This window comes from Mustelus asterias, chromosome 9, assembly GCF_964213995.1.
Source record: "Mustelus asterias chromosome 9, sMusAst1.hap1.1, whole genome shotgun sequence".
Classification (NCBI taxonomy): Eukaryota; Metazoa; Chordata; class Chondrichthyes; order Carcharhiniformes; family Triakidae; genus Mustelus; species Mustelus asterias.
This window is the reverse complement of record NC_135809.1, coordinates 85,978,993-85,993,560: the sequence shown is the minus strand read 5'-3', so window position 1 is coordinate 85,993,560 and position 14,568 is coordinate 85,978,993. Positions and strand designations below refer to the sequence as shown.

General features: G+C 40.6%; 1 protein-coding gene across 1 annotated transcript in view; it reads right to left on the bottom strand.

The window, feature by feature from the left end:
* Positions 1–235: 235 nt before the first annotated feature.
* Positions 236–14,568, bottom strand: part of mrpl23 (mitochondrial ribosomal protein L23) — an 88,965-nt gene continuing 74,632 nt past the window's right edge. The window contains exon 6 of the mRNA XM_078220470.1: positions 236–2,798. The gene's annotated coding sequence lies outside the window, so the exon portion shown is untranslated. The remainder of the gene's footprint in view (positions 2,799–14,568) is intronic.

The following is a 14,568-nucleotide window of genomic DNA, read 5'->3' as shown; positions in this document are numbered from 1 at the left end:
TGGTGAGTGACTTGGAGGAGAACTTCCAGGTGGTGTTGATCCCAGATACCTGCTGCTCTTGTCCTTCTAGGTGGTAGCAGTCATGGATTTGGAAGGTGCTGCCTAAGGAACATTGGTGAGTTCCTGCAGATTTTGTCGATCTGATATGAGTTAGAGTTTAATGGGGTTGGTCGACACAACCAGTAAATAAATCTTGAAAAACTCTTCAAAATTAAAAAGCAACACTCTTGATTTTGCCACTATATAATTCAAGTGCAGAGTACACTCCTCATAAAAATAATATGGTAATACAACATTTACCCTGTGAATATTCTTATGTACAGTTTAAATCTGCAAGCTTATAATCACAAGAAGCTGGATAAATCTTTCTTAAACTGCATAAACTTAGCTGAACTCTAGAACCAAACCTGTTCAAAGGAACATTTCTTTTTCCAAGGCAACATTGGTTAGTACATGTGCTTTTAAGTGCACTAAAAATTACATTCATTTAAAGTAAAAATAAAATACGTTGTTACATGGTTAATACAGGACAAGGTTCAACCGGGGGTCCGTGTTGACCTCAGTAAGATGGTCACGGGCATCTTTTAAAATAATTATTGCTTAGAATGTGGGCGTCTCTGGCAAGACGGAATTTATTGCTCATCCCTAGCTGCCCTGGGAAGTTGGTAATCGGCCTTCTTCTTGAACTGCTGAATCAGTTTGATGCAGTGACTTGCGAGGCCACTTTAGCAAGCAGTTAAATGTCAAACATGTTGTCCCATACAGACCAGACTAAGTAAGCATGACACATTCGTTAACCAACTGAGTTTCTTTCTTAGAATTTTATGTAAAGTAACATTTTTCCAGTTTTTTTTAAATTTTGAACTGAATTCAAATTTACCGCAAGGTTTGAACTCACTTCCTCTGATTTCTTTTAGTTTAGATCTCTGAATTACTACTATGCCAGTGAAATGGCCACAATGCTATCGTACCCATACCTGAAGTTTTGTTACATGTCAAAGACCAGTCTTACTGTCAATAATTGTAGCTTCCCCTCCAGCCCCAAAATGTGGCGCTTTTCATTATATACAGAAGGATATCAGCCTTAATCTATATTCCTGGAATTGTGGTACACAAACCGCATTCACAGAATGACCTGCTGTATTCTGGCAGTCTTGTCTATTGGTGCGTATGATGTTAGAAATCTTAGTTCCAGTACTAAATACTCAGCTTAGGGAGGAAACAGGTTGGCCTTCAGAAAGAATTTCAAAAGGTATTCTGAGCAGCATTATTCCATTTTGCTCCTTGTATTATGTTATTGCTAGCTTACCGACACTCTTGATTGGTATCTTCCATGAATCCTGATTGTTAGTTTATATATATGCCTTTAGCAGTGCTTGGTTTTGATCCTAGGTCCTCAAACTATTATGATTTGTCGTTGTTTTATGAGTATGAAATTTAAGCCAAACAAACTGAGCTTTAAACTCCTGATCTAATGAATGTGAAATCAGCAAATACCCATTTCTCTGATTGTTTTCTAATACCCCTTAATGAAGAGTATGCAGGTACGGAGATCACTGAGGAGTTTATTGGACTGGACTGCGATGCCTTCCCAATGGTCACATGGATGGAATTAAAGAAAAATAACTACTTTTAAAAGTTTTTCTCTGATTTTCTCTCTGTTTTGATGACATTTTGATTCCCTAAAAGGGCACTGTTCCACGGACAACAACGTGCTCTCCAGGACCTCACAATACACACTCAAATCTTGGTGGCAAGTGCCAGCAGACTATCAGAATAAAAGTCTTGTCTTCATTCAGCACCCGGATACACTTTCACTGGGCATCTCTGTACGCTAATTAAAAGCTGTGATCCATTTATTCTGCCTGGCCCAGGGGGAACAATGGCCTATGTTAAAGTTCCTTAAGAGTACGTCCAACTGAGATCAACTGACTGAGCACTGATCAGGGTGAAAACTAAGGGAACTTTCCAGATGTGTACAGCTCAGAGGCAGAAGGGTGAATGTTCATTTTTACCACCAGACCATAGCGGATTGCGATCTCTCAGTTTACGCTCCACCACTATTTGATCTCCTTTGAATTGATGAATTAAAGAATTGAATGGAAGTTATAAATTGAAAGGCTGATCTGCCAATTTTCTTGGCGGGGGGGGCGGGAGACTGAAAATTAATTCAAGCCTTCACCTTGTAACCACCCTGGCAACTGCAATAAACTGGTTTTAATCCCACCCTCGTCTATGTCAAGGGCAGAAACAAATAGGACAAAATTCTGCCAATCAAAATGGAAATTGTAACCATGGCCAAAGTGCAAGTTTTCAAACGAACAGGTTTGGATTTATTTTTAAACGATTATTCCATAAATATTTATGGTGCCTTTAAAAATGTAACCACATATTTTTAAAAAATCTTAAAACACTAACAGGTACATTCTTTATTCTGCTCTGGGACAGGAGTCAACATTGCATGTTTGCAGATACACAATTATGTGTTGGACTTGTTTCTAAGTAAAGCCTTGGAATAACTACAGTACAAGGCATTCATGAAGAATGTTTAGTAGTTTTATTGTGGGAAAGCCCTCTTGCGTTAATTTCAAGGATCACGGTTCATATTACTAACTGGAAAATCCGTGACATCACACTTAGTAACATTTTCACTTGAAAAGTAATAGTATTTCTTCTGTAGCCACCAAATTAACTCAGTGTTTCCTGGCACAATCAATGTAGTGTTTCTTCAGAATCAATTGAGTTACTCGAGCTGGCTGCTTTTTGCGCCCCCAGAAAGCCAATAGGTCTTTCACCAGCTGGATAAAGTAAAGAAAACAATTATGTAACTGCACTTGGAGAAGGAAATAAAACAAAGCATAGTAGCCTGCTTTCAGCTCCTGACGGCGTGGTAGGAAAAGCAAGTTACCAAGAATACTCTCCAGTAAGACTCATTCTTCCAGTAATCAGTATTCCAAAACAGCAAAACATCACCCCTGCAGCTGTGTACGTGCGTATGTGTGTGCGCGCATGTGTACATGAAGTGAAAAAACATGTTAGCAGGAACCAAGGATTTTCATTTGGATATTAAAATCTATTGAAGAGCTAATCATGGAGTGGCACATCAAAGGCAATTATTAATGACTGTCCTGTAACAAGTTCTGTAGGGAAAGGGTTAGAAAAAATAAACAAAGCAAGGCTGAAGCTTTGCAAATTTAGGAGGAGGGCAAGGCCCTCCATTCAAACTTGTTAGACAAGCTGGAACTGTGTCACATTCATAAGTGATTTTCAAGTACCCTCAAAAGAACTTTTCCACACTTAGGCCATCGACAGGTTTCTCTTAAGGACCTAAACATAAGCACAGAAAGTTTTATTATGATTATGCAATGTTTAGGATTAAATGGAAAGGATTTTTTATTAGATTAGAAGTTCCAGAATATCTGGCTATAAGTCCATTCAGTTGCTCTCCTCTATCAAGAGGATGAAATATTTAGTATGGCATGATGTGGTATTGTACAATATGCTGTGTTGTATAGGTGTGCTTTATTGCAAGGTGCTGTAGTCCCACTGCAATGTGTTGGTGTGCTACAGTACTGTGGTGTGGTATAGTGTGATGTATTGTGATCTTGTAGTGTAGTGTTGTTTAATATAACAGTGTTGCATCGTATAATATGTTGCACTGAATCATATGTGGCCATGTCAAACATTCACAGGTCATCTTGGATGAAACATAATTGGCTGATGATAATGCGGTATGTATTACAGGGCTGAAATTCCTTGGGGGCTCCACCAGTCTCTCCACTTTAGCAGAACCCCCAGGGAAGCAATGGAAATGGCCATTGCTGCAGTTTCTTGGAGAACTGCTGGTCTCTTGCTGACATTGCGCAGGGACACAGCTAGAATGATCACAGCCTAGATACTTTGATCTCAGTAATGATTCTAATAAGGCCCCTTTACCAGAGGCTTATGACTGAAGGAAATGTTCTTGAGCTGAAAGTGTAAATTATAAAATGGAGAATGAACATCAATGGGAAGGCAACTGGATATTTATCTACAGTACTCTTCAGGGCTTAATTGTCAAATGCAGGTTGTGGGGGGAGGGGGTGGAGGAAGTGGCGGGAGAAGGGCAGGGGATTGCCTCTAGAATGCAATGAAATTTTCAAAGGGAGGGCAGGAAAAGGGAACCTGGAACCCACTTGTCTACAATTAACAGCCCATTAAGCTCACTGAGAAGATGTAAGTTAGTGCACAGCTGTCAACTGCTATGCTGGGGGGGGGAGCTTTAACGTTTTTATTTGAAACTGGAAAAATATTACCACCAGGAATTTCATTCTGAGATTGGACTCAGTACTATTTGCCTGGCTGCTTGGCCTATTCTCTGAGCCCTGAGGCTTCTGGGTTTTCAACTGCCTTCCTCCTGGCTTGTGTAAGGCAGTGGCAGGCTCTGTCTTGGCTGCCATCTCCCTTGATGCCTCTTCTCCAACAGGCAGTTCTCACCTCGTGACCGAGTTCGGCGTCACGTTCCTCTCTGGCCAAATTGCAGCATTGACATTTGAAGACTGTATCATATAGGCGAGGTAGACACGGCACTAGGTAGGGACTCGGAAATTATCCGAGCAGCAGGTTCCTAGCCCTGGTTTGAAAAGCAAGCCCTGGAAGCTAATCCACTTGCATTAATAAATGAAGCTGCTGCTATTCCTGATATTAATATTTATAAATGACCTCAATGGAAACATGTTTAGGAAGAATATCGTAAGAATATTTAAAATGACTGCAAGCTATGCACGAAAAGAGGACTGACCAAAGTTAACAAAGACCATCCAACAGAAACCAGGCAGGCGGACAGTGAAAATGGACACACCAACTTAGCTCCATCAATCCCTCTGCCTTCCCATGAGTTGCAATTTTAACCTGCCTGAAAGACATTTTCCTTAACTATGCAGACTAGCTCCAATGGCATAAATGGTTTCAATTTTAATCTGACACCTGCATTGTGGAGCCACACAGGGCACCACAAGAAAACTTTAGGCTTTTTCTGTCCAAGCTTCCTTCCATCCTACTGTACACGACCACCATCCCACGACACCTCAACCACTCCATTGGTATTGCTGGGAGCTGCTCTTTCAGATTCACAGTGGTGCTCTCCTGACGCACAAACTCCTTTCCTGCCTGTTAAATACTATGCCCTGCCCCGAGGCTCCTGTTGGGCCTATGCAGATCAGGGCCGGGAGTTTTACACTGGAATTTACTGAAATTTGAACCGCTATTGTTTATGATGGTGCACAATTGGATTCCTACGGATCCAAACCTTCACCTGAGAGGCTTTAACCTTCACCTTCATCACAAGTAGCTGCTGTTGGTGTTTTGTTTCCCCCAATTTCTAGCCAGTGGACACTTGACCGAGGAATGATTCGGTTCTCTACATGAGTGAAACATCCCTACCCCAGTGAAGAAAGGTCACCACATATTCTCAACCAACACCACTAAGAAAAATAGATTAGCTGTGGGATCCTGCTGTGCACAGATTAGCTGTCACATTTGCTAGCAGTTTGGAACACCTTTCAGGATATAAAAGGTGTGAAATAAATGAAGGGTGTTTCTTTCATTCAGCATCAAGATTTGGTGACTTTGAGATAAAGCAACTTTGGCACACAACTTTGGTTAAAAGGCACACATGTCTTTAAGAGCAGGAAGCACTGGTAGTACCAAGCACCTTCCTGCATCATCATAATAAAGATTTGAGGACTGGCCTTAGTCATCCATGTGAAGTTTTAATCATCCAGTGGCTGTTTACGGGAAATGTTGCACAATGTTAGACAGAAGTGAACTCAACCATATTACTTCATGTCCCTTCGTAATAACCAATAGTACAACAGATTACTTCACGGTTCAAAATTGAATATAGCGTTACATTTTAAACCAGTTGGCTCCGATGCGTTAAGACTTCAGGACATTAGAATGTGGTCTCAAGGCCAACACACACAGATCATGAACTTTGTCCACAGGAATAGCACATCTTAAAAAGGAACAAGTTGGCCAATTCAGTAGAATTACACATTATTCTTTTCAAACTCAGTTTACAACTGGTGGTTGGAATCACATTTACTACAGAACTGGAAATGAAGTCACTGTTTTCAACAGTTAAGACAGTTCATGTTGGTGACATAGTTGTTACAAGTGTGTAAGTCATGTTATTTAAAATGTTTGCGTAGGTGAAGACCGTATCTATCAATATAAAACATACTTCTCGTAAAACATGAGAGCAGGAATATAAAATGTCATTATTTGTTCAGTGAATAAACCTATCCATTTATTTTTCTGGCATTGCAAACAACTCCGGCCAAAACATGTTCGTCATTCACCCAAGTCAATGGGAAGAAAATGTAGTTACACAGTGCTTGGCAAATTTGACATTTTCATTACAAAGCTCACCCAAGTGAAAAATGTTAATAGAGCAAAGGGAAGAAATTTCTTCAAGAAATAAAATGCAGTTTGGTACTAAAGAATGAGCCCTCCTGAGACAGGGATGAGCTAATACAGTAGAAAAGAATCAATGAAGGACTGAAGTGCTGGAAATTGCAATTCTCCATCATTTGTGACGTTCCATGACCCAAGTATTAACAGTTCGATCTATCATGATCTGCTTACTGGACTAAACAAAGGGGATGATTTTAACCAGCTTGTTAGTCAAGAAAGCCATGGATTATGTGGAATGCTGGTTTTTTACCCCCACCTCCTTTCCAATATCTCTTCAGTCTCTCTTTGGTTCCATGCCTTCAGAGGGTATTGGTGACCACAGACTTCCATGTGTTGGTTCATGGTTGTGCTTGGCAATGTACTGCAGTGGTTTGTTATTGCCTTGACTGACCAGGAGACTCTCCAGTTCTTACCACCTACCTTATGTATATGAAAAGGTTTTTAGGCTGATACTCAACCTGTTTTGCCACATTATAAACACACCTTCCATGACTACCTAGTCCCAGAGTGGGACTCGATCCCAGAGCTTCTGGCTCAGAGATAGAGATGCTACTGTTGCGTCACAAGACCTCCTTATCCAATATCACTTGGAATTTCAATGGAGTGTAAAATATAGTGTTGCATCCGATCCTCCCAGTTTCCCATAAGACCACAAGGAATAGGAACAGGAGTAAGCCGATTGGCCCCTTGAGCATACTCCGCCATTCAATAGGATCGTGGCTGATCTGACATTTCTCATGTCTACTTTGCTATGCTTTCCCCGTAATACTTGTGTGGTAGCATAGCTCCTTTAAGGAGACGATCCCTCAGGGTCATGTGATTGGTCCGGACATATGGAGAGGCAGCACGAGAAGCTGAGCCAATTGGGTGTAAGTGCGGGCATCCAGGCTTGGGGAGGAACCTCATTGGGAGTCAGGAAGCAGCAGAGTTTAGACGTGTATTGTAGTTCTGTTAGACCATTACTTGTGCGTGTATAAATACATTATTAATTTTTTATAATAAACTCTTAACTTGAAGCCAGAATAAGTCACTTTTGAAGTTATTACACCTTGATTTCCTTATTGATCATGAATCTATCTCTGCCTTAAATATACACACGAACTCTGCTCCCACAGCTCTCTGTGCCAATGAGTTCCAAAGACACTCAAACACTCCGAGAGAAGAAATTCCTCCTCATCTCAGTCTTAAATTGGCACCCCTGTATTCTGAGACTATGTCCGCTGGTCCTAGACTCTCTCACGAGGGAAAACATCCTCTCAGCATTTGCCCTGTCAAGCCCCTTAAGAATCCTATATGTTTCAATGAGATTATTCTTATTCTCATTCAGGCAGGTTAGATGTTAATTGCCCTCATAGTTGCATGCTTCCTTCAAATTGGCACAAACTAAACATAAACTATAATAGCTCATCTTTACAATTAAACAATGTATAAAGAATTTAACTGATCAATGAAAATTAACACTGAGATAAATATAGTAAGAAAAATCTGTAATATCGTAAGAAAAGTCTTTGTAAACAACACTGCCAGAGAAATATTCATTTTGTAAAGCTAAAGTCTTGGATAATAGCAAAGCAATTCTCACTTATTTCAGTTTCTTGCACTATGTTGGTTTTTCAGCATCCCTTATTGTTCCTTATTCCTCAAGTTTGGGAACCTGACTCAAAACTCCAGCTGAATCAATATCTTAGTTTACAGTATGTGATTCTCTTGCAAGTCTAACTCCCACACAACTTAACTAAACAAAAAAACTTGCCTTTCCCAACCTCTGAACATACCAAAGAGCATTCTAGTCAATGAAGTGCTTTTGAAGTGTAGGCACTGTTGAAATGTGAAGCACAGCAGTCAATTTGTGCACCGCAAGGTCCCACCAATAGCAATGTGATAATGACCAGATAGACTAGAGGTTGGTCAAAGGATAAATTTTGGCTGGAATGCTAGGACGAACTCCCCAACTCTTCTCCAAAATAGTTGCCAGAATTTTCCAGCACTTCCTGCTGGCCTGATCATCCAGACCTGCCGAAGGCGACAGCCCCTCCCCCAGTGGAGGGTTCCCCAGCAGCATAGCCAGCAAATGACCATTGACTTCAGTGGGACTGAAAGATTTCACCATCGTCCAATGGGGAGCCACCTCTGCCACTAGAAAACGCGTTACAGGAAGGCTGGAAAATCCCAGCCAGTGATAGTTTCCTCATGATGTAGGTTAGTAATTACTACCATTTTAAAGATTTTACAAATGTTTGTCCTGTAATAACATATTTTGCCAAGATTTTCAGCTTGTCAATCAGTCTATCTAGCCAATCAGAATAACCCAATGAATGGATGAATCAAGATGAGGAAGGAAAAAAAAACTGGTGAAGTTTGAAATCTGAAATAAAAACAGAAAGGTCAACTATTTTACTACAATAACCAAAGAGTTATAAATTTCAGGAGCTTTCTGAGAAGAAAGGAAGAAGCTATTGCTCGACATAGGGGGGAACACAATATCAACTGAGAGATAGAAATGAATGTTACTGAAAAGAGAGCACTTTTCATTTGGCACTCATCAGGACAAATGCAAGAATGCCAAATTTCAAACCATCACAACAATTTATACCACAGGGGAAAAGGATTGTTTGGAAAGTTGACACTGATTGGTCAAGGCATTGCCTTGGAGAAAGTAATGGGGAACTATAGACTCCCAATGTTTAGTGATAATTCAAAACAGGTGCACGTTGTGTGCCTCAACCAATCATAGTTGACTTGCCAACTAATCAGCGCCCTATTCTCCCCCACCTCCCACCACACCCTGGCTCCTCATATTCATCACCCCCAAACTGGCTCTGAGGTTTCCCCCCATTTCCCCATTTGGTGACCTCTGAGTCTTCCCCACTCCCTAATCTCCCAGCTCCTATTCCGCAATCTCCCATTCCCCCATCCCAAGGTTGAACAATCCACCTGAGCATTTGTCTTGCAAAAAGTGAGCGGGACGGAGAGGTATTTATTCATGCCCCTGCTGGCAGCCTCAAAGGTTTGGGCATGGTGTAGAATTCCACCATCAGGCTTGGGTCTCCCAGTAACTCCTTCCCACCTCATTGTTGACAAGTGTTAAATGTTTTTCTGAATTGGGCATCCTGTGCTCTGTATTTTGTCTATTTTTGGCTTATAAATAGGATGTATTTCCTGTACTGAGGCCAAAAATCTCTTGTTGGGAACACATCTCCTGATATTACATGTATTTAATTGGCAAAAGCTGCTTCAATATGAGCAGTTTCACTTTTAAACAATTAATTTCAGGAACGCATCTAGCACTGAATAACGAGGTATTCCTGTAGTCATTTTCCAGAATTTCAATTAGCCACTCTACTAAGGACTTTTGAAATTGCTGGCCATATAAATACTTCATTTTTTAATACCAGACGATGTGTTCAGCTGGAATGCAACACCAAAGAAAATAAACATTTACCCAGAGCCTACAATGTGAAATTGTACATTCAGAAAGGATTGACACAAAAACGTTATATGGATCTTTACTTAAAGCGCATTAGACTTCTTTGGCATTTGGATAATCTTGTGTTTATCAATTTGTTTGAGTAGACACAAGCCTAAGGGCTGCTCTCGCCGTTCGTGCTGTTTAGAAGCTTTCCCACCTTTCCTACAGGAACAGTTCTGGCAGCTCTGAGAGGAAGGTCATTGGCCTGAAAAGTTAACTTTGTTCCTCTCTGCACAGATGCTGCCTGACCCACTGAGCATTTTTGGGTTTGTTTACAGTCCCAGTAGTGTTCTGAATCACTTCCTCTTCTCCTTTCCATCGGACAGCCGATCAGGCTGGCTAAGTATTAAGCAACAGCAGGGAAGACATGCAGTAAAGAAAACTCAACACCAAGTGTGTCTGAATCATTCTATTCCCTTTGTGGGAGCACAATGAGCTACTCAGCACCAAAACTTCTCTTTCATACTGCTCGCAAACAGCAAGTAAAGAAGAAACAATTTGTGCTTGTGCCTTTTATGACCGCAGGACATCCCAAAACAATTCACAGCCAATGAAATACTTTTAAACTTTTGTTAAGATTGTAATACTGTGTAGGAATAATATAATGAACAAATAATCATTTTCCACAGTGTTAGTGGAAGTGTAAGTCTTGGCCAAGACATCGAGAAGGCTCCACTGCTTTTCAAATAGGGATCTTTGACATCCACCTGAGAAAGAAGATAGAACCTCAGTTTAATATCTCATCTGAAAGATGGCAACTCTGACAGTACTGTACTCCCTCATTGCCTCAATTACATGCTCAAGCCTCTGGAGTGTGACTTGGATTCACAACTTTCTGACCTGAGGCCAGACTGCTACCAGCTGAGCCATTGCTGACAGCTACCGGGTCAATTCAAAACTGGTCTGTTTCATATGGTCCTCGGTTAGAATATTTCGATTTGTATCCCAATTCCCCACGCAGATCACACTGATACAAGTGGAAATGCTCTTCTGATGTGGGGAATTGTGACTCATTTTGGGGAAAGAATAGAAAAAAACTTTACTTGCAACAGCGCTAATGCCAGTTTGTGGAATGTTTGTTAATGCCGGATGTCAAAAGATGATAAAGTTTCATTCACCATTACCGAGAGCTTCAGCTGAAATAATATAAAGCAGTGGCGGGCAACCTGCGCCCGGGAACACATCTGGATTCTGGGCGGGACTGTCTGGCCACCTTTGCCCCAAAACCGGAAAATCCCGCACGACCACAACTGGCCTTTCCCTGACAGACGGGACGGAAATTTCCAGTGTCTGAGCGCAGTCTACAAGACATTGTGTTGACCATTGTCCAGGCGCAGGGTTGCCACATTCCGCTCATTTCTGTCCATGTGGATTTTTTTCCCACTGGAATAACTGAAGTGATACATAAAGCAAGGGCAAGTGAAGTGAGGTGCTTGCTGATTGCACAAAACATTGACTGTGAGAGTCTTACGTCTAAAGTTCTTTTGTTTTTACCGTTTGAAGTTCATGACAGTTCTATTAACATGTAAATAATTAAGCATTTTCTGTAACTCGTTATGAAATATTCACAGCGTATTAAATATATTTAATCTTATTCATGGGCTCATAGTTAGTGAACAAGCCCAATTTCAATCTTGCGGCCCACTGAGATGAAGGAGAACCACTCGTGCAGCCCACTCACTAACCCAGGTTGCCTGGTATAAAGTGTCCCAGATTCCAAAGAGAAACTAGGTGACGTAAGAAGGGAAGAGAACAAAATAGATCCAATGTGCTTGTTAATTTACAGCTCCAGGTCAGAATAACCAAATGGATACCTTACATTCTCTTTTAAAAATATCAATTGGACACATTGATATACAGTGGATGCCTACTGGAGGAAGGGAGAGAATGAGGGAGAAAGTGAATGAGGAAGGGATGGATGGAAAGATAAATAAATCGAGAGTACATCACTTCAAAAGAATCATACAGTTAAGGATTCATTAATCATATTCAATTCTTACTCGGATCTCAGCGGTCAACCAAAGCAAGGCTACAGTGTAACCATGTGGAGTACACAACCACCTCATTTATAATACTGACATTTTAGGTTACATTACAGGACTTTGCTTGTTCATGTGGAATCTCCTTGTATTTATTAATGGCTGTTACAATTTAATACCATATCCTCTGAGACTCATACAATCCTTAGACTTCTCTGTCAGATCTCTGAAGATATTCATCTAATTACAACACAAGAAGTCAAACATTTGCCTGGCTCAGATGGAGAAATAAAATTTCAACTAATTTCAATTAAACTTCAACCTGGAACTCCCTTCCCAGCAGCACTGTGGGTGTACCTACAGTGGTTGGGTAGGTTGGGCCTGCACTCATTGAAGTTTAGAGGAATGAGAGGCGACCTTAGTGAGGAATAAAGGGGGCTTGACAGGGTAGATGCTGAGAAGTTGTTTCCACTTGCAGGAAAGTCTAGGGCCCGAGGGCATAATCTCAGAGTAAGGGGTCACCCATTTCTCTCAGAGGATAGTGAATCTGTGGACTTCATTGCCACAGAGGACTGTAGAAGTTGGGTCATTAAGTATGTTCACGGTTGAAATAGACAGATTTATAATCAGTAAGGGAATCAAGGTTATGGGTATAAAGGGGGAACGTGGAGTTGAGGATTATCACATCAGATCAGTCATGATCTCGTTGAATGGCAGAGCAGCCTCGATGGGCCAAATGGCCTACCTGTTACGTCTTATGGTCTTCTGGTATGCAGGCTCACCCCCACCTTTTAAGGGTAATTAGGGATGGGTAACAACTGCTGGCCCAGCCAGTGACACCCACATCCCGTGAAAGGATAAATGTTTAAAAATTTCAATCCGAGGCAAAATTTACTTGTTCAGCTAGCACCCAACCTGCAAAATGTCTTTCCACGGAGAGAATCTCGATGTATTCATCAAAAAAGGGGCACATCTCAAGGTTCAGATGGCATCGATCAAGCTCTTTGAAACTGGTGACTACACTTCAAAAAAGAACTTTAGTTACAAAAAGTTATTAATAAATGCATATTTTTCTTTGCTTTTTTTCTCCTTATTTGTTCAAACCTAGAGCTGTTAACATATTGTGACATGCTCTATTTCTGTCTACTTTCATTTAATTCCAATTGTTTATTTTTGCACTGAAAATTTTGATTTATTCATTCATTTGAATTAAGCAACATAAATAACATGCAATGGCGGCAAGTTCATGGTAAAAAAAAATTAAATAATTTGAATAAAAAGGTTTTGAATTCAGAACAGCAGATTCTATCCTATGTTATGGGTGATGTGGCAATAGGAAGATGACAGCAGGAAAAAGAACATCAAGAGAAAAGGCAGAGCTTTATGTATCTTAATGGAACCCAGTATTACCTCACACAAAACAGACCCCCATTATACTAAACATTATAAGGCATAAAAACCTTCCACCAATGCTGTAAGCAGTGATGTCGACAGTGCGGAAGTGCTGGATGTGAGATTTATGATTGGAAAGTTTGAGACCAACCGCAGACAGGATGAAGACTTAGTATTCAGGCTGATTTGGAAATGTCACCACCGTAAGTGGCAATCAAATGCATTTGTTGCTCACCACCACTTTCTCAAGAGCTATTAGAGATGGGGAATAAATGTTGGCCCTGCCAGTGATACCAACATCCCAGGTACAATAAAAAAAGCTGGCAGACAGTGCTTGGGCAGGATTGGCACTCAAGGTATCTTACATACATCCATTGTACATTTGTCATACAATACTTCCTTCTGCAGAGCCGGTTGTTTTGAAAATTTTTGTTTAGCCAGTCCTAGGGTAATACCAATTTTGGACTCATCAAAAGGAGGAGCATCATCAAATGTCAAGTTTTAGATTTGTCCATCACACATTTTGAAGAGCGTGGTTAGAAACTGCACTGGAACACAAGCAGTGAAGAGGGAACCACTGAGGATTATATCTTATACTAGGAGCCAGTATTGCTGAGAAAGATAACAGCATTTTGAACCAGGCTCATGATGGATTAAAACAGCAGGGAAAGCTTTTGCTGGGGATTGAATTGAATGGTGTGTCAGTACTGGTTCAGTTGCGTTGGTTTTAGTTTGGGAAAGCATGTCTGGCTGAAGCATGTTACATTTTAATTTTATTTTAAAAGTTCTCTAGGAGCAAGGAGCTCCTTAAGCTTTCATTTAACCAGCAGAAACCCTATATTAAATATACACTATCTATCTCTTCACACCGTCTTCTTGTATTTTAAAATCCTTTTACCCATTAAATTCATGCATTGCTTTTTTGAAAGTAGTTACCAAATCCCCAATACTCAGCTCCATTATTTCTGTCTTCATTTGATTGTGTCCTTTCTGAGCGGTTTCTCCAGCCTGGCTGTAAAGCAGTTCTGATGAAGAGTTATATCTAAAATAGCAACCTGTCTTCCTATTCAAGACAACAGCAATTTGCATTTGTATAGCCACTTTAACATAGCAAAACATTCCAGCGTTCTTCACGGTTCCAGTTTGGGGTCAGGATCTAAATGGAGCTTCTTTAGGGTTTGCCTGTTACCTGAGGAATGCTGCAATCGACTATTATTCGTAAAAAAGGTTCTTGCTTACTTATAAATCTATACACATTACATTACTCTACAT